We start from the raw sequence: 27,103 nt of genomic DNA, 5'->3' as shown, positions 1-27,103 counted from the left end.
AGTTTTCAAGGAATAATCCTTCCTGCGTCCATATGGTGCAGGTGTGATGACCTCTGCCCTCCTTTCACACTCCAACACGTGCAGCTGAGCCAAGTCTGCACCTCGTCCTCTTCATCGACACCACCGCTCAGCCTCAGTAAGAGAAGAGCAGTCCACAGCAGAGGTCCTGACACAGACGGGCCAGTGGGGGATGTACAGCTTTGAGGTCAAAGGTTAGAGCCTGGCAGAAAAGCTCCACTCAACAGTCAGTCAGGAGAGATCTGAAAAGGAGAAGGGGGAAAAAAACGTTTTGAGTGTTTTTTTTTCTTCTTTGTGTTAGTTTTTTTTAGTCACACCATCTTGTGCACAGGAAATGTTCAGAAGAGATGTTCTGGTGGGTTTCATTTGGCAAACAACAACAACAACTCACCAACATCTAACACCACACTGGACTATTTACCACCTTGTTCTACATTCACAATGGTCAAAGAATTAGGGAGACAACATATTTGAATTTAACTCATGAAATATTTTTTAATTTACTGAGTATCACATTGCCTTCGCACTTTCAAGTCGTACCCATCAATTTTCCTGCTGATATATTTTATCAATCAACATGAGCAGGATCTGAGGAAGCTCAAACAGACATGAAAACAACACCAAAGAACAACTTCAACCACAGAAAATACTACAAATGTTGTGGTAATAGTTTTGTTTCTCTTTAAGTCCTGGTGTCCTCCTCTATAGGAGGGATGAGAGGCCTTTATCAACTCCCAGGGCCTGCCTCATAGTAATCCTTGCATGTCTGGACCCAGGCAGTAGTAGAAACATGACGGGTGGATTAAACATTTAAGAGAAAATCATTCAAATTGTTCATTTAAGTTTTTACCAAAATGGACTTTCTGCCATTCTGTCTGAGTTCAGGAGCTCATTTGAAAAGCGATTACAGATTTTCTGTGGGACTAAATTCAAAGCCTCTTTTGACTTGCAGAGGTTATGATAAAGCAGGGCCTCAATTTTATCACGGAATATCAGGAATTGTGAACACGATATTTGATTCCAACAAGTCAGGCAGTAATAATGCAGGAAATTCCTGGATACATTCACAATGATTTTTAATATGCCTCTGTATGTCACATAGAAGAATCTGAATCTGAACAGCACGTTAGGGAAATGTATTTATCAGAAGATTGTTCCCATTCTGTCTAATTTGATATGATGTGTAGAATTGAGAGTAATGTAGCTGGAGTGATAATTTGACTGAGTATACCAACATGTAAAGCTACAGCCAGAAGCTTTACTTCTATGTTGATTCTGTCAACCCCTCTAAACTAAATGCTTTGCCTTATCATGTGTCTGATCTTGTCCGACCTTTACACTCATAAGAAGTGTACTCAACCATAAAGAAAATCATCCTGCTGTCTTTTTTTCAATTATACTGCTTACTCTGAATCTATCTGTGGAAATGTAAACAATGGCTCTTCCTTCCTGCATGCAGTTAAATCCTTCGTCTGACAATAACCTGTTCCCAACAATGGCAAGCATTCAAATGAATCGACAGAAATAATCAATTATTTCCTTGATGGTCTGGTTTCCTTGTGTAGGTCATATAAAGAGGCATCATTATTAATTTGAGTCCATTTCATAACAAGCTAGAACTCCTTATGTTTATGCTAACAAATAACCCCAGCCCCACCCAACAAATAAAAAAAATGTAAATCCCTCCCTATGTCAAGAATTGATTTTGAAATTAATTTCAGGCCCCGATAAAGAGCTCTGATTCCAGCTGTGCAGGTGATCAATAGTGAGAGTTCCACTGTAGCCGTGATGTTTATCTGTAGCTGGGAATCAAAATGAACATGAAAAACATGATCAAAAAATGGTTTCGTCATTGGATTTTGAGGAAAGTTGTGAAAGAAGAATCAGAATCACCAGGGAAGAAATGTGAAGCCTGAACTCCAGACAGGCGGAGCAGATAATGAACAGTTCTCAGAAAAAGCAGGACACATAATAACTGCATTTAAGGCCTTAAATCTCCTCAAGACCTCATTCCGAGATAATTTCAGGCTTCTGCACGCAGTGGAAGGATTCAGGCAAACACACGACTGCAGTCACAACAGAAGACGGAAGCATATACAGCCTGTCTCACTCTCCTCTCATTCTGTGTCTACCTCGACCACTCAGTGTTTCTATTATCCTGACTCTCTACGTGTCCTGATGAACCTCTCAAGACTTTTTCTGACAATACATTTAACACAAAATAATATCAGATTTTTTTTTTTTTTGTCTTTACATTGTAAATTAAAATAGACCTCTCTTAAGACACAAAGACCCCAAACGCAATGCTAAATCTTTAAGCCTCTTAATGGCAGTTTCCATCATGTGTCAGCATCAAGCTAACAAATTCTAATTTTATTTTAATTATCCTGTCTCAATCCTGCAAGGCTTCCAGCAGCACAGAGGTGGGATCCCTTCGCCCCCCTTTAAGCCTCTGTGACATTCATAGGGAGGGCGAGACGTCACAGAGGCGTTAATATCCTTGAACGAGCAGTCTGAATAGTACAAGAATCTCACACACACACACACACACACACACACACACACACACACACACACACACACACACACACACACACACACTATCTGTGGACAGCCTTTATCTGCACTTCATCACTCTGAGCCTGACTCAGATGACCCAGGCTGTAACATTTAACTGTCCTCAGATCTGCAACATTTACTTGAGACTTGAAACAGCAACCTGAAAGCAAACCTCACGCGTGTCAGAACTCCCATGATGCTTAGCAAATGTTCAGAGAAGTCAATCTATTTCTGCTTTTCCAAAAGCTGAGTTTAAAGCTTCAGAACTTGCTTTATTTAAACTCTTCGCCTCATTTTAGCTGCACAGTAAATAAGTAAGTATTCATAAATGAATGAACAGACTCCCACACGAGTCAGGGAATAACTGAGAGAAACAGGAAGTAAGACAATGATGTCTTTTCTGTCTCTCTGTCTACGTCCTAATGTTATGTCTGTCTGTGTTTGTCCTGTGTCCCGTCTCCAGTCACAGGGAGGTAAAGTAGCGGTCAGAGCAGAGGGAGGTGACGAGGGATTAGCCTGATCAGACTGTGTCTGCCTTCACGGGATTAGACTGTCTGTGTGTGGGTGAGCGTGTGTGTGTTGAGCTCGAGGAATGATGAATGGTGGAAGGAGGTAAACACCACTCTGCTCTCAGAAGACGCATCATCATCTTTTCATCTCTGATTCTCTTTATTCAAATTTTAATGTGCTTAGTTTGTTTATGTTTGCTTAGTCTCTGTGAGCCAATAAACAACAACAAATCAATCACTTACACTCAGTAACTTACACCAAAGAATCTCAGTGTAAGTGAAGGAGACCACAATTGGACTCAGATTTTGTCAGTGGGATCTTTGCAAAGTTTCTCCTCCTATGAAAAACAAATGGGCCAAGCTGTAGCTTACTTTAGCTTTTTTTATAGCAAGTTGTCCAATGACTTAAATGTGTCGTCTAGTTACTTAAAACTGATCTCAGAAGTGGCGACATCAGAATGCAAGAAATGTAATCAAACTCGGGCTTAAGACCATCTCTGGTAAATGATGAGTGTATTAAACTTTGATAAGACACAAATCAAAACACATTTCAATGTTGTGGTACTCAGAGGAATTTGAGCGCAGGTTCTTCTGTGTTAATTCCTGCTGTTAGATATGTCAGAAAAACCAAAAGCTGTCATACTGGGTTAATAAAATCCTCTCAAAGTGCACACCGCTCATTTTCCAGGAACTGTGTCGAGCTTAACTCTGATGTCGTTGCAGCAACTTGATGTTGAGCTGCGCCCTGTTTCATGACCTGTGAGCTCAGATCAGTGCCAGGATTTCTCTGATGGACAACTGCTACTGGCTTTCCATTTCAGCTGCGGATATCCTTTCCGTTTGTCTCTTTTTAGAAGCCGTTTCACTTTATCGAGCAAGTCAAGTGTCAACTAAAATCTGGCTTACTACAGCAGTGTGAACCCAAAATAAAAGGATTTGTAGACAAATTTGTTTTTTTTTTGTAAATGCCAATAAAGAAGAGAAAAGGATGCTGAAATAAACTCATGATCCAGATTCAGAAAAGCTGACAAGCCTCTGTGAAATACAAAACGCAAACAACTTTTAAACTGCTTGTTTTTTTTTTAATTGAGTTTGGATCTGTTATTTCTGATGCAACGTCAGGACATAAGGAGATTGTCAGTGTAGATTGGCTTTAGTGACACAGCCTGACGTGACTTTCTCACTCAAGTTCAAAAGTGCAGTGAGGCCTTTTTTTTCATTGGTTGATTCTTGCTATTAGCCTCAACCAGCGTACATTTAGTTCAGCTCTTGTTTTGAATTGACTAAATATGTTTGATCAAAAGCTCACCCTTGAAGCTCAACTAATATATCATTCCATATCATTTGAAAGAATTTAAATTCCCTCGTCACTCCTGCTAGTTCAGCACTCAGGGGGAATACATGAACTTCTGTGTGTTTCTAACTGCAGCTGGGGGCAGATTCTACAACATATTGTTCTTTTACGACACTAGATAGTTATTTGGTCTTAACTTAATATCAGTGCAGGAAAAGAAGAACTGTGTTAGATCATTCACAACATCACTGATGCGTGGTTCACGCCTGTAACACTTGCTATCATTGAGTTAAAAGCTCTTTATTCATTTTTTCTTAGCCTCAGAGGGAAAACGTGTTTGTATTTCAATGAACTCTGATGTGAGAAGCTTACAGCTTAATGGAGACAAAACGTCTGGCTGACATTTATGAAGCATGGAGAAGCTGTTTCTACCCGCTATCTCATCTCAGCAGAGAGGAGGGAAAATGGTCCCTCTAAAGCTGCTCCTGCTGAAAGATTACAGCTTTTTATATCCCACAGAAACACACCAGGGTCCCGGGGTCGGACAAAATACCAGTGAAATGTTAATTAAAAGGAAAAGAAGTGTCAAATGAAGAACAAGTGAGAGGCAGTTTGGGGGTTTATGGAGCCTGTAGGATTAGCGAAATGGACCTTTGATAAAACTCTGGTGACATTCAAACTCAAAATGACGGCTTAAAACACAAACATGACTGATGTCACTGTTTTACTGCTAAAGAAACGAGAATATGAAATTATCAGAAAACTGAAAATCAACCTGAAAATGATTCTTAATTGAAGCCTGTGGTGGCGTACTCTTTCAAGCACCAAAAGCAGGCCTATAGTTGAAGAATGCCGGCCTACGAAGATGTAGTGACAAATATTTACAAAAGTGCTGACGCAAAAGTTCCACAGGAAGTGGAAACACAAACAAAATACGGGCCCTTCAAAAGCATCTGTTACCTTCGATGAAATGAGAAATACAGATTTATAATAGAAGATATTGGTTGCATGAACGTCTTGATTATTTATAAACTAAAGGTTACTTGAATGTTAGAAATTCAAAGGCGCAAACCCTACTAGTTAGCAGCAGTGAGTCAGGCTTGAGACACCTGATGTCATTGTTGTTTTGGTTCAACAGCATGTTTCTCCATGAATAAAACAGCTTTCATAAAATCAACAATGATTTGTAAAGAGAACGTTCTACAACCTCTAACAGGTTCATTGAACATTAGAAATGTAACCTCTCCAAAAAGATTCAAGCTGTTATGGCTGCAGTCGGCAGAGACTTCACTCTGCTAAATATTTTTCATTTACAGGAAATGTTCATCGCTTAAACCTGCTTCAAGCATAACAACATCATACACACAAAAAAAAATATTTTAAAAGAGAATGAGAGACAGGTGACATCAGTGAACCTGGATGGCAGACTAGCCAATCAGAGAGTAAGGATTGGTTCAGCTGGTGAGAGGTCGCTTCCTGTCTTGGAGAGCGCTGAGGCTGATTATGTGTAAAATTGGTTATATAACAAAACGACAGTCTGTCGCAGAGGCTTAACACACACACACACACACACACACACACACACACACACAACACACAACACACAACACACACACACACACACACAAAACATGCATTACACACAAACGCAAACAGACAGTGCTATAATCACCTCTAATTCACCAGGCTGACTCAGTGCCGGCTCTATGCAGCCACTATGCAGGATGGCTGAGATACTATTGGACACACTGGAAACACTGGGACCACTGGGATGGAACCAGCAGAGACAGAATGCGGCAGCAGAGATGAGAGCTATAGAGAGATTGATATGTCTATAGAGAGTTGTAAGTAACTGTAGGCCTCACAGCTGACTGACTCCACATTAATAACCACAACTTTTTGTCATTACCAAAGGACAGTATATTGTGAGCATAGCAGGAAAATCTTGCACTGACTGCCGGCGCACTTTTTGAGTTACTGGACGTTTCATGACTTCAACATGCACCAAAGGTCACTGACAGGATTCATTGATACAGCTTAATGCATCAACTTCAACCTCTAGTTAACATAATCAGTCATCCCCCTTTTATTATCAGAACTGTTGCTAATGTTAACATTAGTGATAATGTTAGAAATATGTGTACCATTAGCAATAACCAATGATAATAAACTGTTCAGTCTTTTTCAATCTTTTGTTGTTGTTGTTGTTGCTGCTCTGTTTGTCTCTATCCCTCTCCTTCTTCCTGTATCTCCCTCTATCCCACTTTCCAAGCCCAAAACATTTTCGGTAGATGGCTGTTCATCATGAGTCTGGTTCGGCTCGAGGTTTCTGCCTGTTCAAAGAAAGTTTTGCCTCACGCCTGTAACTTTCAACTGGATGCAATTGGCATCCCAAGGTAAAAAAGGACATAGAGGTTAAAAGAGTATCTTGTACCTTCTAAAAGGTAACTATAATTATCTGATCCTTTATCAAGAAAATAATATTGTTTACTTTTTGAGCAACTTCTAGACAATGTTATATCAAACTTTTGACTGGTCATCTGATTTCCACTTCAATGGATTTTGTTCTATTAACCACACCCCTATTCACTGTTAAAAACAGACGGTACCGCCAAAGTTTTAAAACCTTTGTTATAAACCTACAACAATTCTAAACTGCCCAACTTGTTCCTGTATTTTTATTCATGCCAACTTTGTCAACAAATACTGGATATCCTGCAAAACAGCATGGGATCAGACAGGCCTGAAAACTGATGTTTGTTAAATCAGACCCCGTATAAACAGGAAACAGAATTTGCTCTCCTCTGAAAAAATTCAATGGCAAAGGTTTTACGTGATGGGGGATTGTCCTTCACACAGATTTAGGCCACTAAAGCCTTTATTACTTAAATGAATGATGCAGTTCAGACAATAACAGAAAACATTCTCACTGTTCGATAACTTGTACAACTAAAGATGTATGCCTTTATTGTAGAGACAGGACAGTGGATAGAGTCAGAAATCAGGGAGAGACAGAGTGAGGAGTGACATGCGGGACAAGAGGCAGGTCGGATTCCAACCCGGGCCGCCCACTTGCAGGACCACAGCCTCCGCAAATGGAGGGTGCGCACTAACCACTACGTTACCGATGCCCCCTGTTGTGGTATCATTTTGATTCATTGCTTTCGGTTTCCCATAATGTGACTTACTCTGAAGGCTTTCACATGTTTGAGAAATGTAGTAGGCAGAGGCAGACACTGTAGTGTTCAATACAGGGTTTTTAAATGACCCCCCCCCCCCGAGGCATTTTTATTTGCAGTTAAGCTAAACGCCTTTTTACTCTGTTCGTCAAAGTCTGGTCTATAAAGCCATAAGGTACAACAATTTAAGGTCGTAGAAAAACACTTTTAACAGTTTCCTACAACCCAATGTGTCTTCTTGTACTTTTTTGATGAACTATCTTTCCAGAATACCATAATCATAAACTGAAAATATCATAAAACCAACTTGGAACCCATCTGCTAGTCTTGTAACACTGTAGACTCTGGGAGTGACTTCAAACTTTTATACACTTCCAGTGAACCCAGTGTTTAAGTATTTCAACAGTGTTAACAGTCACACTACAAACTTGAGAAAAAAGATTTAGTTTGAATAGAGGCAATACTTCAGAAAAGACTGTTAGCTGCACATATTGCAGATGTAAATAGCAAAACTCTTATTAGATAAAAGCTGACGCATGAAGATGGAAGATGCATTTCTTCTCTTCTGCTTTTATCACAAACGTTTGAGGTCCATACTATCAAAGCCTTCTGAAACAAAAAGCGGACAGTGAAACTTGGACTGCAAATAGAAACCAGAACTCTACCGATACCCAAAAACATGTCCCTTGTCTATGCAGGTTCTGCATTTTTATCCAGATTCTCTAGACAACATATATCAACTTATTGGTTAGCTTGAAATCAGCTTTTAATTGATTTTTGATTTCAGCAGGCGACACCAGTACTGTCTAGCAAACAACTGTTTTCAAAAGCATTAATATCTATAAAAACGAAGCCTGGAAATGCACAACAACATAAAACCTTGTTATTAAAGTGTGTTTCCTGAGGACTCGTCTTAAGATTAATCTGTGCGTGTCATTTTTTTTACCCTAAACTCTGGAGAGAATCACTCAGTGAAATGTTCTCTAAGATGTTTTCTGGGCACAGGAGCTGAAGCTGCTCTCGCTGCTGACCTCCTTGGCAGCCAGTCTGGGGGAAGATTTGGGGCCTAATGACTAAAAGGAGGGCTCATGAATATACAGCCGCCCTTCAGAGCTGCCACGGCACCAAAATAACTCGCAGAATTTGGGAATGTGGAGCACTTCAATCACTTAAATCCACCCAGTGAAAGGAGGAATTAGCTTCTTGTCGTCTCCCTCTGAGACCCTCAGACGAGTCGATGGCTCGAGCTGTTGGTTTCAGTCAAGGACACTTCAGCTCTGGTCTGCAGACTGGGGACTTTGTGCTCAGCGCGCAAAGATGCTGTTTGGTCCTTCATACCAAAAAGATGAACTCTGACTCAGACTGAGGAAACATTCTCACTGAAGTAGAGACAGGTGTGTGTGTGGGGGGAAATCATTTGATACCTACATACAGGAGGACTTTGACTCATAAGAAGCAGATACAGAACTCTCATTCCTTGGCTGCTTTCACAAGAACTTACTCATTCACCAAGTGATTTCATGTGTTTCTATTACGAATATGTAAAGGTCTTGTTGGCACTACGTTGTATTAACCTTCAGTTTTATGAGGTCTTCTTCTTTCTGAAGTGAGGGACCAAACTCAGTTTAAGGTGCAAGATAACAAAGTTGATCTGAATCTTAAGTTACATCATCCACATAGGACAGATACGATATTCTGGGTCTCTACATCACAGTGACTGGCACTCAAAGTAATTCCACTAAAAAGAGCAGCAAATCATTTTTTTAAAATCACATTCTCACTGGCCATTGTTGTAATTAAATCGGCAGGAAATAGTTAAAGGTGTAACATGTTGATTTTTTTTAGAATGTTGACATTACATTTTTGAAATGAATTAAAAAATGACTAAACCCATGTTATATTGTTTTGTTTTGTTACAGTTATCAAATCCTGACAAATCCTTCTTTTTATGGTTGTAACGGGACGTGTATTGTCGTGGCGGCTGCCATGACAGAGCTGCCATGTCTATGGTTGCCAAAGAAGCACCAGATGTTACTTTAAAGACCGCAACATAAGGAAGCTTGAGCTGCTAAATTTCAGAATATTACCGGAGTTTAGTGTGAGAACAGTTCAAGTATTTTAAGCCACATCACTGACTTTTTTTACTACATTATTTAACCAGGTTAAGGATTGTATTTAGCTTAGCAGCCAAATTTAACTTAAGTGTGTTTTAGTCTGTTTTTAAATGTGTTTATTGTTTTCTTTAACTGTGTGTTAACTCACGTCTGTGTGTGTATTATTCTGTTACTGTGTGTTAACTATTTCAATATAGCAATAAACCAAAAAAAAGGAAGAGACTCCTAAGGACTTCTTTGCTAATATTACCGAAGTTCAAATGAAACCATAAACAAAGGGAAAAACTGAACACCTGTTGATCAGTTCACTGAGTGTCTGTTTTGTAAAATGCTAGGTGTCCAACAGCAGAATATGTTAAAGATAATTATTTATTTCCTTGTCATTATAAAACATATGAACAATTATATAAAAAGAAACTACACTGCTATATTTACAGCCCAAGCATTATGCATTATTCTAAAAACTCATTTGAAAATGATGCTACCATTTCAAACACTTCCCCTCGTCAAATTCTCAAACTTTATTTTCCAGGTTGTAAAAGCCAGGAGAAACTCTGGGTTGTTTCTCCTCCGCTTCATCCCCTGTTGTGAATGTATTGTTCTAATTTTCACCCCCCTCACATTCCTCACAGAGGCAGCAGCTTCCATCGGCTGAGTGAATAAACAGTAAATCATGCAGACTGGGAGGAGCTCCTCCTCCTCTTCTTTCAACACATTACTTTCCCATGAATCCTGCTGAATAACGTCCCTTTAATTTAAAGCTCAGTGGCTGCACTAAAGCACTGCGAAACGCTTTATTTTTCTGCAAAACACGGGAATCCAGAGCAACACATCACTTCCCATCATAACTTCCCTGGAGAGATCACAGCATCACTGATGGTGGGTCATTCATCTCACAACCAGGAGTCACTGCCCCACTGACAGGTTTTACTATCATCTGTTTAGTCATTCATTTAAACCTTAACGTGAGCTATTAGGATTCAAGTGGAAATCGCTGAATTAAACTTAATATCCAAGAGTAAACTACAAAACTTGAGTCTGCACACAGGAATGTGTGATCAACAAGTTATTTCATGAATCTCGACTAAAATCTGCATTTAATAAAAGTTACCTCACCATATACACATGATGCCTCTTCAATGAAAACATCTTCTGTTTTACTACATTCGGTTACGTTTTCAGTCCTGCACCACACCAAACTACATTATTCGATTTAACACATTCAAGTTTCGCTTCTCACCTGCCAATGTAGGCTCACTGAAGAATATCACATGGTGCTTTAGAAATCCATAGGTATTCTTTTTCACATCGGCAGAAATTAGGAGCACTGCGCGACACTTACTTAAAAGGAAAATGCGTCACTTTTAAAGCTGCTTCGTCTGTTTTCTCTCCTGTTTGTGTTCCTCCAAAGCGGTGATGAAAAACACATGTAAGGTGTTGAGTTTAATTCAAAAGGAATGATGATGATGTGTTAACTGTGTGCCAAATGTACCAGCGCACACAAGGCCAAATCATCTCCCCCCCCCACCACCCACCACCATATGCTAACAAGAGATGTGGCATTTAAAAAGCTGTTTTTTTTAACGGAGTCCGGTGCAGCAGTGCTCGCTCCTCGTACTACAACGCACCGGGGCTGCATTACATCACTTCCAGCAAACTTCACGGTGAACAATGAGGACGAACCAGCATCAATGCTCTGTTTTAACCCACTATTCTCTCATCTAGTTCAGACAATAACACCAAAAATCCGTACGCATATTTAAAGCGTGTGGTTCACTATGTTTGTAAGCCTGTTTGTAACCGGTACCGACAGCGTAGTATGAGCTAATGCCGGTGAATGAGAGTAACGGGGGTGCTGCGTTTCAAATCAACCGACATCATCAAAGCACAAACGCAAACGTAAAAACAGCTAAATGTAAGTTGCTCACCTGGGTCCCGTTAACCGGAGAATAGACGAGGATCCCGGTCGACCGAGAGCCAGTTTGTTCACAGCTCCACAGAAGCGGCGGTTATTGTGTTTAAAGCGGCAGAATGGAGGGGGAGGAGTCACTACCTGCAGCACTGTGTGTGTGTGTGTGTGTGTGTGTGTGTGTGTGTGTGAGAGAGAACATGTCTGTGTGTGTGTGTGAACATGTCAGTGTGTGTGTGTGTGTGTGTGTGTGTGTGTGTGTGTGTGTGTGTGTGTGTGTGTGTGTGAACATGTGAGTGTGTGTGTGTGTGTGTGAACATGTCAGTGTGTGTGTGTGTGTGTGTGTGTGTGTGCGCGCGCGTGTGTGTGTGAACATGTCAGTGTGTGTGTGTGTGTGTGTGTGTGTGTGTGTGTGTGTGTGTGTGAGAACATGTGAGTGTGTGTGTGTGTGAACATGTCAGTGTGTGTGTGTGTGTGTGTGTGTGTGTGTGTGTGTGTGTGTGTGTGTGAACATGTGAGTGTGTGTGTGTGTGTGTGAACATGTCAGTGTGTGTGTGTGTGCGTGTGTTTGTGTGTGTGTGTGTGAACATGTCAGTGTGTGTGTGTGTGTGTGTGTGTGTGTGTGTGCGTGTGTTTGTGTGCGTGTGTGTGAACATGTCTGTGTGTGTGTGTGTGTGTGTGTGTGTGAACATGTGAGTGTGTGTGTGAACATGTCAGTGTGTGTGAACATGTCAGTGTGTGTGAACATGTCAGTGTGTGTGTGTGTGTGTGTGTGTGTGTGTGTGTGAACATGTCAGTGTGTGTGTTTGTGTGTGAACATGTCAGTGTGTGTGTAGAGCACATCATTTACAACTGGTTTACTGAGCCGCTATTACAAAACTGAAAATGCTCCACTATAATGCTTTTCATACAAATTAAGATAATGTTTTTAAAATAAATGTGTTTACATTTTAAGTAGCCTAAATGTCTGCTATTCTAACCAAGTCTTGGAATACAACAGATGCTTTATTAATTTGTTAAATACATTCAATTCAAAAAACTTGATTTGTCCCCGGGGGGCAATTCAAAGGCACACAGAGCAGTAAATTAACAACAGTGCAAGTAGACGAAACAATTTAACCTAAATATAAAGTGTCAATTTAAATACAACTTAAAGCTTAAACTTAACTTAAAATACTAAATATAAAGAGTAGATATAAGTGGACAGTGATCGGGCTAACAGATGTAAACAGATGTAATCAGAACTATGTGCAGTAGTGACCAGATGTAACCATAACTATGTGCAGTAAACGAGAAATAAATATATATATACAGAACTATGTGCAAGTAGGCTAAATACTAAATGATAAGTTATAAGGTGCATAATGAATAATGGAACAACAGAAGTAATATAAACAATATAACTGTAAATTCTACTACTGTTTATATTTAAGTTTTTAATAAAAAAACGCCTACTCTTGAATCTACAGCACCACAGCATTACTTAATCTCCTTCAACAGCTAGGCTTAACAGTTCTTTGCTGCAAATTATCTTCATAAATGCATAAAATGTCAAATTGCTTATTACAATTTCCTGTGATTCAAATTCTTACTTGTCAATGTAAAACAGAGACATGAAGAGTCACAAATGAAAAAGAAGGTGCCTAGTTCAAGAAGCTGATAAAAAGTTACTTTGCTTAAAACATTCTGAAATTATTGATCAGTTATCTCATGTTTAATTTCATTTAATCAATGCAGAGGTTGCTTGACTAATGGTTGGAGCTCCAGCGTCATACTCAATAAGATTTGGGGCAACTTTAAAAAGTGTTTTTTATGAACCCAGAAAAACAGCCCTAATAATGTGGAGGATTATCATTTTTCCTGTCATCATTGTGAGGTACAATCACAAGAAAATTCTAGGCTAACTTCATCTGTCCACCTGATGACGGCTTGATGCTGAAATGAGTCACAGTGTGTTTTAAGGTCTGAAATGACCCTGCCGACAGTTCAATAACGTTTCTTGTGATTTAATTTCTACATGGCCTTTAATCTTTTGAGTCCTTACTCTTTATGGTCATAGTGGGGTTGTCAGTGTTTAAAGTTCTGCCCTTACCTCTAACTTGTTAAAGATAAAATCAGTAGCATTTTCTTCAAATAAAATAATGACGATTACAAAAGTAATGTTGCTCAACCATCACTTGTGGGCCTCTATGCATGTGTGGTGGTATCTGTGTCATGCAGAGATGTTGAAATAAAGACACTCAGGGGTTAAACCTGTGAACCGCAGTGAGCAGTCAAGCTGAAGATGTGATGTGCGTGTGTGTGTGTGTGTGTGTGCGCACGCGTGTTGCTGTATTGATCAGGGTATTGATCACATTAGAAACACAGGAGGACATGTGTGGATCAATACTAGTCAGCTCACCGCAGCCTGCCACAACACACACTGCAGATTTACAGAGACTCATAATGTTCGGAATCAACATGTTCATTATCAAGAAGGTCTGATACACACACTGTACAGCCATTCGTCATAGATAATTATTCATACATACCAGGGAATCATTCAGATGATATTTATTTGCTCAAATGATTAAGATACGTCAAATACTTTTAAATATCTATCATATAAATCAATTGAATGTTTAAATGCATGACAGCTATCAATAAAGAGGAAATGTTTCTACAAATCTATAGAACCAATATGTTCACTTTTTAGCTTCTGTTACAGCTGAGACTGTTTCAAAATCAACTAAGTTCATCACCACATAATATTAGTGATTTATGTTTTTTTAGTCACTGAGACAATTTAACATAAGATGAGTTTACAGCTGGAAACCAATGTAGTTCAACAACAACAATAAACATATGGCAGCCATTAAAACAGGGGTATGCTCGGAGTAGTTCAACTGTTGTAATAAATTGTGTAGTAAATTATATTTGATGTTTTTTTCTCTCTTTGGGAGTGAGATAAATACATAAGTTGGATGTCATACCAAATCTGACTCATTTATAGCCTAAGCTAAATGTAATTTGTTCTTTTGTCTGTTTCCTCTGCTTCACATCAGTAGAAAATAACAAGGCTGTGGAAATGGTAAGTGTTGGCTACTAAATTATGTGCAGCCAAATATCTGCATACCTAGCACACTGTATGCGTTTTGTTGATATTTTTGGTTGTAGCTTTCAGAGATATTTTGGTCTGCACCCGTTACTTACTCCCCTTGCAATGTACAAATGAAGGTGCACTTGTCGGCCTAGTAGTTGGGTTGGGTGCCCATGAAGGGAGACTGTAGCCCTCAAAGCGAGTGGCCCGGGTTCGCCTTCGATCCTCACCCCTTTTACACGTGTTAATCCCCACTCTCTCCTCCCAATGTCCTACCATTTCTATCCTTTCCTCCAAAATAAAGGACATGAAAAGCCAATAAAATAAACTTAAAAAACAAACGACATTCTCATATGCTCTGAGAGGTTTCAGACTAATTCACATTTAGGATTTGAACTTATTCCATCCTGGACATGGAAATGTATCTCACCAGGAGTCCTCCAAATAAAAAACAAAATAAGTAGTTTTTTCTTATAAAGACAAATCTCCCAGGGTAACAACGTTTCATAAGAAGCCCAAGAAAAACAAATAAGAGTGTGAAATATGTGAGAGAGATGGCACACAGTCAACTGTGGTTAAAAATAAATGTATGATGCTTAATGAAATAAAACTTGAGAAGCAGTCAGTCTCATGTGTTTTTGGGTGGAGAACAGATTGGAACCACAGCTCAGCCCTCAAACATTCCTCTGCTGTAAACTCTTCAGCCTGGTTTCTATAAAAAAGGGCTGAACAGGACCAAACGGGGCAGAACTGGGTTGAAAGGGTCTAAATACAGTTGTAAGAAGCACAAAGAGGTATTATTTAGTATAAACAGTTTTTCACTGCTAACAGACATCTGTTGGATGACATATTATATGGAGAGTGGAGACCAAAGTAACTGGTCCTTTCCTGTATATTCAATGGTTCTGTCAAATTACTGTACAAAACCCTTGATGCTTGTTTTAAGTCTAAAGATGTAAAAAAAAAAATCCAATACAATCATAGTGGTTGGATACACATGTATATACTGTATATATGTAAATATTGTGACTAAAGAAATATCTTCGAAAATTGACCATATCCACATGGAGGACATTGAATGTGTAAATGCTGTAATAATGTCGTACTGCTGTGTTCCAGGTTGTAAGTCTAACAGATTTAGTGAATTTGATGATTATTATCATTTTATTGCCTCTAGATAAATGGGCAACTGAAAAGACAATAGATGATAAAAATCAGGAGGGTTACTGTGCTTACTTCAAATTTAAAAATCATATGATAACCCATTAGCCATGGTTCAACCACAGCTAATGTTAGCATTTAGCTTCTTACCAGATAACATACCTTCAGCCATAAAAAGTCATGACAGTACTATTACTGTTTGATGTAACACTGTACAACTTCCCAGTTGGTTAATTGACGGCAATTTAAGCTTTTGGTTAAATGCTAACTTAAGCCATTGTGACTGTCATTAGAGCTATCAAAAGAGTATATTTGTAAAGTCATTAAGGCAGCTAAAGCACAACAGCTCATGTTAGCTTTCAACCATCTCCTAGCCTACATCACCTGAAGCTAGTTAAATACATCAGACAAGGTTTTACATCTTTCAGGTATATCATTTATATATATATATATTTAAAAAAGTAAATGTTGGCTTGGCAGTGGGTAACGTCTATCGTTAGCTGTTGTCTTACATTAGCTATGGATTATTAAATATGTTTAAACCATTAACGTGGCCTGATTTTCCTCTAAATGTTCACTATTTATTGTCTCTTCAATTGTACATCAATCCGGTAAGCAGGGAAATGATAGTAATTGTAAGATACAGTGTAATCCAACTTGGATAACTTTAAACAGAGCAGTTTGACATTGTAACAGGATTTGAGTTTTGCCCTCAATATGATGTCAGAGAAAAAATGTCCTGTAAGTTTAAAAAGAGCAGTAGTGATCAAATGGTTGAGTGACTAAAAACAGCTGTAACAAAATGTGCCTGTCAGCACCTCTAAATGTTCACCAATCACCACTATCTATATCTTGTTTAATCTGCACATGATGATAAGGACAACATGTTTTGATTTATTTTCCACTGAGTCATGCACTGGAAAATGGAGCTCAGCGTAAGTTCAGACAGGAAGACTGGTTATATTCTTCCACTCATTCATTCATCCTTTCACTTCAACCTAAAACAATCTCCCTACTACTTCCTCTGTCTCCCTTCTCTGGTGATCAGCTGATAATGGGCGTTTATTCTTTAAGTAATTAACCAACCAGATTCGGGCACAAACTCTCTCAACCAATCATCTTGCTGCGGCAAAATGCTAAAACAGTTCTCTCTCTTCCACAGTCATTCTGTCATTTCGGGGCAACCGCTGCAACCCACCACAGCCCCAGTCACCTCCATTCCAGCTCAGCAGAGTCCACACCCAGGTTCATCATAGCCTCCATTCCTCTTCACCACCACCAGTGTCTAGACTCCATAGGGGGGTCTCCTAGCCTGCTGTCGGCTTCATTACCTTCCGAGTGGGAAGTCGTCACGATGGAGTCTAATCCCCCAAAGACTTTGCACATTCAAAATTAAATTGTTGCACATTTATTGTAAATAAATAATTGTTCATTCTCAATTAAGTCTCTCCTGATTGAAATGTCTTGACTGTTATAGCAGCAACTTCCTAAAGTTTTGGCAACCTGACGGTGATGACGTGACTTCTTTGTGTAGATCAGAAAAACAATATTTAAGTACTAAAGTACCCTGATACCTCTTTGAGTTGTTGTTGTTGTTTGATAAACTAAATTTGATCCTCTATGTGCCTATAAACATCAAGATTTTTTCAAAATAAGGTAAAAGAAAGTAAAAGTGAAGTGTGGTCAGCATCACAGCAGCATGTTGAGAAAAAGCAGGAGGAAAGTCTTGTGACTGTCAGATGGATGCTTGTTTTAACACTCACATGCCAGGATGTGTGTGTACATAGGTCATGCAGGAAATGTAATTTACTAATGTTTGTGCTCTGTGAATGTTACAGCATGTTTGGATTAATGTTACACTTTACACATTTTAAATCCTTTTGGTTTGTGAATGAACCTGCACAGAATGGGATGGGACTGCCCGGTTAAATAACAGTGTTATTTAGTGTTTTACTATTTATTTCACAGTTGAAGCTCTTATATTAAAGCCGTCTACTCTGGAAGAGTTTCCAGCTGTGGAAAAGGTCCAGCCCTGTTTCCACCCCTTAGTGAGAATTTCCACAGCCGGGTGACAAAGACAGCAGCGACGATGTGATGACGTTCATCACTGTGTATGTTTCTCACATTGTTGGTGCAGGTTTAGAAAACAGGCTACTATCTGGTAAAGATAAGCTGTCACCACACTCAGAAAACCCCTGAAAACATCTGTCTAATGTTTGTCCTGAGGGTGGCGCCACAAGGGAAGGTCAGAAGGTCAACAAAGCACATGAATTTGTTGACAAAAATGTTAAGCCACTGAGAGTAGTTTTCTTGCAGGTTATAAAACAGATTGATATGAATACTGATGTCTCAATATGATCTAACAAGGCAACAACAAAAAAGGTCAGCATAAAGATGTTTTTCTGTCTGAAACAGCAGTGACTAACAGCACACTAAAGAAACATCCTTTCTTAGCATTTTCCACAGCAGATGGCGAGTAATACAGTGATTCAAAAAAAGTACAGGCCCTGCTTTGTCCACAAGGGACAGCTAAAATCGACACAAACGGAAAGTTTGTCACTGGAGCTTTAAGAAAATCTGAAGGAAGTTGTTGAGAAGCTATGAGTCAAACATATCCTCTGATTTTAAACACTAAATGGTTCATCAGTCTTTGACCTTCACGGATATCAGCAACACAACTCTGAGATGATGCTTGGAAACATAAATAAGAGACTGGTTTCTGATACGCAACCAAAACTACTTGTTTGAGGAGCGATTGTGGTCACAGACTTTAGTCGGCAGACTCATTTTGGATCCAGTTTCTTCACTAGATTTGCTAAACTGTGAAGCCAATCCATCCTGCTGGTTTGACATCTTTTCAACCAGATATAATTAGCAAACTTGAACATGATTAACATGACTTTGTGAGCTAGCTTTGACAAAAGGAACTGAAGAATATTTCTGAATTCATTTTTTTTTTCAGTGAGATATTGCTTCTGTTGAGCCAATATTAATGTGACTTATGATTCTGATTCACTTAGCGTTGAAATATCAATCTATCTTAGCAGTTAAAAGATGCATTTATCAACGTACAGAGTTTGCACTCCATTCACAAACTTGGGTATACTGGCAAAAGATTATGGTTTATAATCGGAAAATTGGAGAAGATCCTGCTTTCTGTTTTTCCATGAGGGGAAATTAACAAAACAACATTTTACAGGATCGGACCAGGCAGAATGAGCTATGGAACAGCAACAACATGAAAGGTCAAAGGTCACAGCACTTAGACAGACATTGTTGGAGCATGTTAAGATGAATAGAGGTCTACAACAGCAAAAGAAAATGTCAGCTTAAAAGCAGATGGAGGCTTGTACCTGCTAGAGGTACAAGATAATTTAGGGAAATGTGTTGTGCTTTTATTTTGAAAGTGCATCAATTAATTTAGAGCCAAAAATGTAACATATTTGATAACAAAAAAGTTTTTCTGACTAATAATCACCTTGTTCTCATGTTTTCACTAAAGGAAGTGATAATGCTATAAAAAGTGAATTATTTAAATTCTAAATTTTTGGTGAAAAAGTTCTACTTCAAAAAGTAAAGAGCTGTTCGCTATTGTTAGCAAAAAGACTAATACAATATCATTGCATTATTATTAAAACTGAGGCAGATTACTGTCTGATATTAAGTTGCCCAGAAGTTTATACAGTACCCAAACATTTATTTATTTACATCCCGGCTAAATGTGTAATATTTGAATACAATAATATGATAGAGTGGTAATTTCATAGGAAAAAAGTCATTTCATGACAATAAAGTAATAATATTTAATATTGGTTGTATCCATCACTTTAACAACATTACATTCTTAACTTATTTATTCATATATTAACATGTCAAATTACCACTGTCACTCCTGATATTATGACTTTTTATATTAAAAAAAGTATCATCTAATTGATCCTAATTTAATCCCTTCTATGCAGACAAAAATCACATTTTTTATAATTTTGTCTCTTTTGTTTTTAATGAAATGTACGAACATGAACTCAAATAATTAACCTGCCACAAACTAAAAAAATCCTCTGTTACCGTTATCAGCACTGAAATGTATGAGTTCATCTTAATTGCAGTTTACTGAAACGCTCTGATGACTGTGTTGTTGTTTTTCCGATCACAGGCGATGGTTGTATAACGGACTGTGAAGAACAGTTTGTGCTGTCAGATCTTGTTTTCAAACACAACAGTGAGTCATTTCCATGTCCTCCCAGTTTGTTTGATGGTCACTGTTCCTCTCGCTCCTGATGGAAGAGTGATTTAGATTTTGTAATGAAGAACAAAGAGCTCAGTGAAGTGAGAGCAAAGACTCCGCTCTCATTCACATTACACACAAAAAGCTGCTGTCATTACAATACAAAGAGTCTACAGCCCAAAACGGTGCTGACCTGCTGCAGCTTCCTGCTCATTACTGCACTCTGTGTGTGTGTGTGTGTGTGTGTGTGTGTGTGTGTGTGTGTGTGTGTGTGTGTGTGTGTGTGTGTGTGTGTGTGAACTGCTTTACTCTTGCTTAAATACTTTTAAAGACTTCTAAACAACAAATAATACAAACAAAGACATGTGTATAACACTGATTACAAAAGCAGATTTCACGGTGATCAGTGGGGAAAGTACCTGGACCCTTAAAATAAAGGTACATGTGACATACCTGCATTAAAGGATCAATGTGTACGATATCTACTGAATTTAATCATACATTGACCTCCTTGAGCAGAAACGTGGTAAAACTAAGATAAATATTGGAGATTCTTTTGAAAAATTCAGAGAGGTTAGAACGCAGAAAGGTTTCAAGACCGATGCAGAGCTGGCTAAACACTGAAGCTATCGTGTCTGCAACATGGCGACCTGCGTGCACATCGACTGTAGGGAGGAGGGGGCAGAATGCAGCTCTCTCCAATGTTTGGAATTTGGACTGCAGTGCCCATTTTTTAACGCTACATGTCAGAGTTACAAATTGCTCTTTTGGGTCATCAAAGAACAACTTTACATATGTTGTATATTTCTTAAAAATGTGGGGGTTCATTCCTTTAAAAATGTCATCGTATTCAAGGTGACAGAACATTGTTTAATTTAATTTTACCAACAATTTCCTAAAGTTAGCAGGCTAGTTTATTTCAATTTTATTTATGAACTTCCTGGTCCAGCTGGCCAAATTTTGTCTGTGTTTTCTGAGTTTCTTACTTCTATTCTTAGCTCAGAAAAAGTACTTTCAGATAGTGGGTTAAATCGGTTTGATGCCATTAATTGTTTTTCCTCGAAAAATTCTCAAGATCGCTGAATCTTATAACTTCGAGTAACACAAGTTTGACCTGTTTTACACAATATGTTTAATGCACTCACTATAAGGTAACGACAAACTGTACATTTTTATTGTATCATGATTGTCAAGGACACACGAGGAACACCAGAGGACGCCTCAGAGTGTGAGGAAGATATTCAGCAAACTGTTTACATTTGTTTGTGTTGATAATTATTGTTGAAGAAAGATTTTCTATTGCTCTTTGAAATCTGTTCAACCACATGAGCTGATTCTGGTAAACGCAAACAAACAGTTGAACCAAATGAGACAAGAAAAGGTTATAATACCAGAGGTTAAAAGAGGATGAATATGATGTGCCATAACCTAAACCAACATGTAGAGAGCTTTGTGACACTAAATGGACACAGAAAAATCAGCCTGGGATCTGACTCTTCTGGAACAAAGTATTAATACAAACATTCATCCCTTATCATTAATTAACCCCTTCTAACCTGTATGCATGGCATCTACTTTGTAATTTACATTAAAAGCAATGTTCATTGCATGTGTCCCTGTTAAATAAACCCATTAAATACAAATACATTGTTGATGTTTCTGATCCACATAGCTTTTTCATAGAATGATAAACAGACTTGTAACACACGGACAGAGCCTGAGATATGACCCAGAGCCCACGGACTAAAATAAAACATGTCCACAACCAATACAGCTTTTAGGCTGGGGTAGACCAGTGATCCTCAGAAAAAAACATGTAAAAAAAAAATGTAAGCAGCCATTTACCTTTGAATATACAGTTATAACAACAGAAAAACATGAAAACAACCCCATGATCCTACAATGCTTTATAATGGATAGGATAATACTTTTTTCGGGCATTGCAGCAGCACAGACAAGAAAGCTCAAAATACACATTAAACAGAATAGATAAGATAAATAAAAATAAAAACAGGGGGTATATACAAGTACAAAATGAATGAGGAAGTTAACTATGCAGGGAATTGAGACAGTATTTGCAGAGATTTGCAAGTGATGATTAAAGTGACTTGGTATGACAAATAGCAGCAAGTCATGTAAACAGCAGAGAAGAGAGGCAGTGTTGTACCACAGTAATGCAGAGTGTCATCAAACTGTATTCATTTTGTTATTGTTTTTCACAAGATACCACTATAAGACTTCAGAGAAACTGTTACACAGCGTTTCCAGTGTCCGTGCACATTTGTGACTAAAAGTGCTGTGTATGTTAGTCACCAAAAAACCAGTCTGAAAACACTTTCTTTTTTACAGGCGTAAAAAACTTAAGGATCAAACTAAAGATCAATGACATTGTCACCTGCCAATAATGGCTCTGAGGTACATAGGCACAAAAAGGAATAAAATCCATCATCCAAAAGAACTAAATTAAATACTTTAATCGTGCCTGTGGGCGCAGGCTGCACAAAAAAAAACACTATGAGGGAAACTGTGAAGTAACCTAAACAAACAAGGTTTACTGTAAGCCTTGGTCAGTTATCTTTGATTCAATCCTCAGCTCATCATATCACCTGTATATATATATATATATATATATATATATATATATATATATATATCTGTATTTAACTGTGTCTACACTGGTCTAGATTACGGGACCTGGAGTAGGGATGAAACTAATTTCCCTATCGACTTAAATTCAAATTTGAATTCAGACTAGTGAGTACTCTGAAGTTAAAAAAAAAAAAACACACAGGGAAAACCATTTATTTTGAGAACAACTTATTTAACAAAGCTAAAAACAGACAGCATCTGCAGGTTATCTATGTCAAAATAGTTCTGGCTAACCTAAGCTGTGTTGACATTTCCAGCCTTGGTCCTCCTTGCAGATTGACATCTACTGTAAATGCAGGTTACCTTCAGCTCCAGTCGTTATATTCCAGGTTTACCTGACACAACCACACATAAAATTGTATCACCATTTTCTAGTTCAAACTCTGCCAAACCACTCCCCACTTCAAGACGCCCTCTGTCTACATCTGCTGGTTTACATCTGGCAAGAGCATTATGGCTTTAGTCAGTAACCAGAGCAAGAGCCTCAGAGAGTGGTAGGGGCATCATTACAGCTTAGAGACAACATTGAACTGGCATTGCAGGCCTAAACTAATAAAAACATGAATTATGATGAGTTTACCTAACTTACTAGGAACTCTGGGGTGAACTAGCGAGGGTGGGGATATTTAATCGTTGAGTAAGCTAATCAAGTCTGGAGTATGCAGGAGGTGGAGTTTTCTGAAAGATTTCAGTTTTTGTGTTGGGAAAGGATTTTGTGCTTTATATTGTTTATACAGCACAACAGTCTGATTGGCTCACAGGGACTATTCAACATCAACAAACATGACAAATAAACAGTTTGGAATTCAACAAAGTCGCCTTTTAGTGAAATTTAAGTTTAAGTGAGTGGATCAATTTTTCCTCTCACATCAAACGAGGAACTGATTTTTTTTTTTTGACAAAAACACAAATCAAGCATAGAAAGCTTGGTTGAAGCAGCTGAACACTAACCAAACTACCATGAGACACCATGATACAGTTACCTCGTTAGTGTGTGTGTTTGTGTGTAACTTTGTGTGCTCTTATTTCACTATGTCCACTTCCTGCATGACATCACTCTCACCGTCTCCCATATTACATCTACTGTTTACTCTCCCAGTCATATGATGGTAACAAACACACACACACACACACACACACACACACACACACACACACACACACACACACACACACACACACACACACACACACACACACACACACACACACACACACACACACACACACACACACACACACACACACACACACACACACACACACACCCTGACACACACACACACACACAGCCTGGGGCAAGTGTGTGTGTGTGTGTGTGTGTGTGTGTGTGTGTGTGTGTGTGTGTGTGTGTGTGTGTGTGTGTGTCAGGGTGTCTGCAGGCTGTTGGTCACCTGTTTGCACTTTGCTGTTTGACACATTTTGCGCCTCTTTAAACCTGCTGCTAACAGACACACAGCACAATGTGACATCTTCATGTTATTTGTCACTATTGTGCTACCTACAAAGCTCCTCTATTCTGCATGATATGTTTGGCAGAACAGTGTCCTCTAAAAAAAAATGATATAACTATAAAACTGAAAATAAAGGGGAAAAAAACACTGCTCCTTTGCTGTGACACAAGTCTATGTAGTTGCCTTGCACTAACAACATGTATGAAATAAAGATGAGGTGCCATAACATGATGCTAACATACTGTATAATGGAAATATAAATAGAAAGGCTAACTAATATTAGCATGAAATGAACATGTGCATCTTTACAGTTTGTAAAGAAAGTAACGGTTGGCAGAAGGAACATTCTCAAGAAGAATTTAATCAAACTCCAATATTTACATCTGAGGAGCCGGGAAGGTTTGAAACTATACCTCAGATGTAAAAGGAGACCACAGTCCAATGCGTGTTTAAATCCTCCTATTGCATCAGTACGTACTTGAATACTCAAACTAGACTATGTAAAAGCCTGACATTAATTAGACAGACATCTCAATAATAATAACAAAAAATTAAAAGGAGTTTAACAGAAAGCTAATCAGGAAGTCTGGTGTCGGCTGATTGAAAAGAAGTTTAGGAAATTAACCAACATCGACTAAAGTTCTGTAGGCTACTTAAGTACAGTACTTATGGTTCTTGTTCACTGAGTCGGCTTTTTCCTACTAACTGTATTTACTTTTATACTTTGGCTACATGAAACTGGAAATACTGTGTTGTGCCTTAACTTTGTTTGTACATTTGGCTTGAATAGGGCCGCTTTAGCCTCAGGATGTTTAGTGAATGTTCTCCTAGGTTAAGCTAAGCTAGCAGTTTCCCCTTGCATACAGCCTGAGGTTGTCAAAATGATAGATAGGCTACTACTCGCCAGGACCTGTTGACCTGTTATCATCATTGTCGGTACTTATTACATCACAGGACCAGCTATTTCAAACTCCTCCTGGTCTTATCAGCAAGATGAATTCAAAACACCTGTGTGGGTGTACAGAGGCTTCCCCTACAACTGCCACAAGTTGAAAGAGAGGAGCGAATGTTGGTTCAAATTCACAGGTTAGCAAAAAAAAAAACATGACATTACTCAAGTCCATTTGGCAGCATCCCATAAATACTTAGGCGTTTATGTCTTACCAGAAGACAGAGAACAGAGGGGGTGGCACTCTAGATTGTAAATGCATATCGGTGCTGGAATGTTGCCAATATATTTATCGAATAAAGACAGTTTGCAGGAGTTTCAAATTCTGGCATAGTGACTTCATTATTACCGTCTAGTCGCCGCAGGTGAATCAGTTGAAGGGTCAGATTTCAAGGCTTAGGAAATGAGATCTAAACTGTGAACTGAATACACAACAAATACAGCGTTCATCTACAGACTCAGAGCCAGAAGGGAGACTAGAGACGGGGAGTGACGTAGAACCAAAGGAGAACTGACCACTTTACCAAAAGTACAGCTGGAGAAATCACAGCCTTCTCAAACTGTCTCCTCCTCCTCCTCCTCCTCCTCCTCGTCAATCTTCAACAGAACTGCCAACAAGCTTCATGTCTCCACAGATACCAACATCAACTCACACAAAACACTATCATGCTCGATCCAACGCGAGGTGAAACTTCACATGGCGAATGAGTTCATGTTCAGCTCCAGAATTCACATACTGGCATGAGATTGAAGCATTTCACTAAAAAAGGGGGGGGGGGAGTATTCAAGGGAAATTAAAAGAAACTTGTAAGTAGGGGTGTCCGTTAACTTCTGGCCCTTCACATGCATTAACTGAGCTGAAACATGCAACACCAGCACGGCCCTCTGATGAATAGAGGTTTCAATTCAAGTTATAGCCTGTAGGTAAAAGTGTCCATAAAATGAATTCAGTTTGGTGAGGTGGCTCCTCCACAGAGAGGAGAAAAGATAAATGTAAGCTACTATCTAACTACACGTTATCTCTCTCTCTCTCTCTCTCTCTCTCTCTCATTCATTCATTCTGCCTCTCTCTCTCTCTCTCACCTTGACAATCAGCAGTATTCAAATAGCCTCCTCCTCCTCTTCCTCCTCCTGCTCCTCTGCTGGGACTCCTTCCTCACACCGACACCTCTTCAGGAATAAACGACAGGAGTGATGATAGCAGCTCCCTCCTCCTCCTCCTCCTCCTCCTCCTTCCTCCTCCTTCTCTTATCTTTTTCTCTGTCCACGGTCCGCTCAGCTGCCGTCTCCCAGGTGACTCAGCCAAAGAATGACATCATCCCCGTCAGCACACACACCTGTTTCCTCACAAAGCACCACCCCTGAACCAGGAAGCCCAGCCCCCCCACCAACGCCCCCTCGCTAACAAGCACTTCCTGGATCTCTTAAAGGGGAAGTGTCAGCTACTGCTTCAGGGCAGAAACAACAGGTGATTTTCTTTCTAACAATAATGATAGCCTACCGCTGGGGATAGAAGGATTATCTAAAGATGCATTAAAGGTGTAATGATCTGTATAATTTCTGCTGAATGTCTCTTGTATGACTCCACCTTTTAGTAATTGAGGAGCTGCAGGAGCTGTACAGCAGTTTCTAATGTTCCTCCTAAAATGTTTCAAATAAATGTATCTCAAAATAAATTAAGAAACTAAAACAGAAAAAAACATGATGAAGAATAAGCAGACATTTTTGAATTCAGCTTGCTTGTTAGAGAGACTAAATAAGATATATTCTGTTTTTCACAAAGAAAGTGTGTAATACTGCTCCAACATCTTGATGAGAACGAAATAACTGTCATGAAGGTCAACAGGACAGGAGGGAAATAATATTCAGCAAAAAAGAAAAGGGCAAAATATGTCAATTACTGTAGAACCATGTGTTTTAAAAAAAAGACTAAAAGTGTCACAAGCACCCATTAAAATGAATACTCTCAGGCAACATACATGTCCCGGCCTACAAATTGTA

The 27,103-nt window shown here is 38.9% G+C and overlaps 1 long non-coding RNA gene across 2 annotated transcripts; it reads right to left on the bottom strand.

Moving 5' to 3' along the window:
• Positions 1 to 2: 2 nt before the first annotated feature.
• Positions 3 to 26,474, bottom strand: LOC132975710 (uncharacterized). Of its 2 annotated transcripts, none has more exons than XR_009673294.1 (2): positions 26,186 to 26,474; positions 3 to 260 (listed from the first exon to the last, which is right to left on the bottom strand). It is a non-coding gene; the product is annotated as an uncharacterized LOC132975710 (long non-coding RNA). The 2 variants fall into 2 exon arrangements; XR_009673295.1 differs by lacking the exon at positions 26,186 to 26,474 and adding an exon at positions 11,602 to 12,103.
• Positions 26,475 to 27,103: the final 629 nt, after the last annotated feature.

The sequence above is a fragment of the Labrus mixtus genome, chromosome 6, assembly GCF_963584025.1.
Source record: "Labrus mixtus chromosome 6, fLabMix1.1, whole genome shotgun sequence".
In the NCBI taxonomy this organism is placed as follows: Eukaryota; Metazoa; Chordata; class Actinopteri; order Labriformes; family Labridae; genus Labrus; species Labrus mixtus.
Note: the sequence above shows the minus strand (reverse complement) of the source record. Positions and strands in the feature narration are given on the sequence as shown.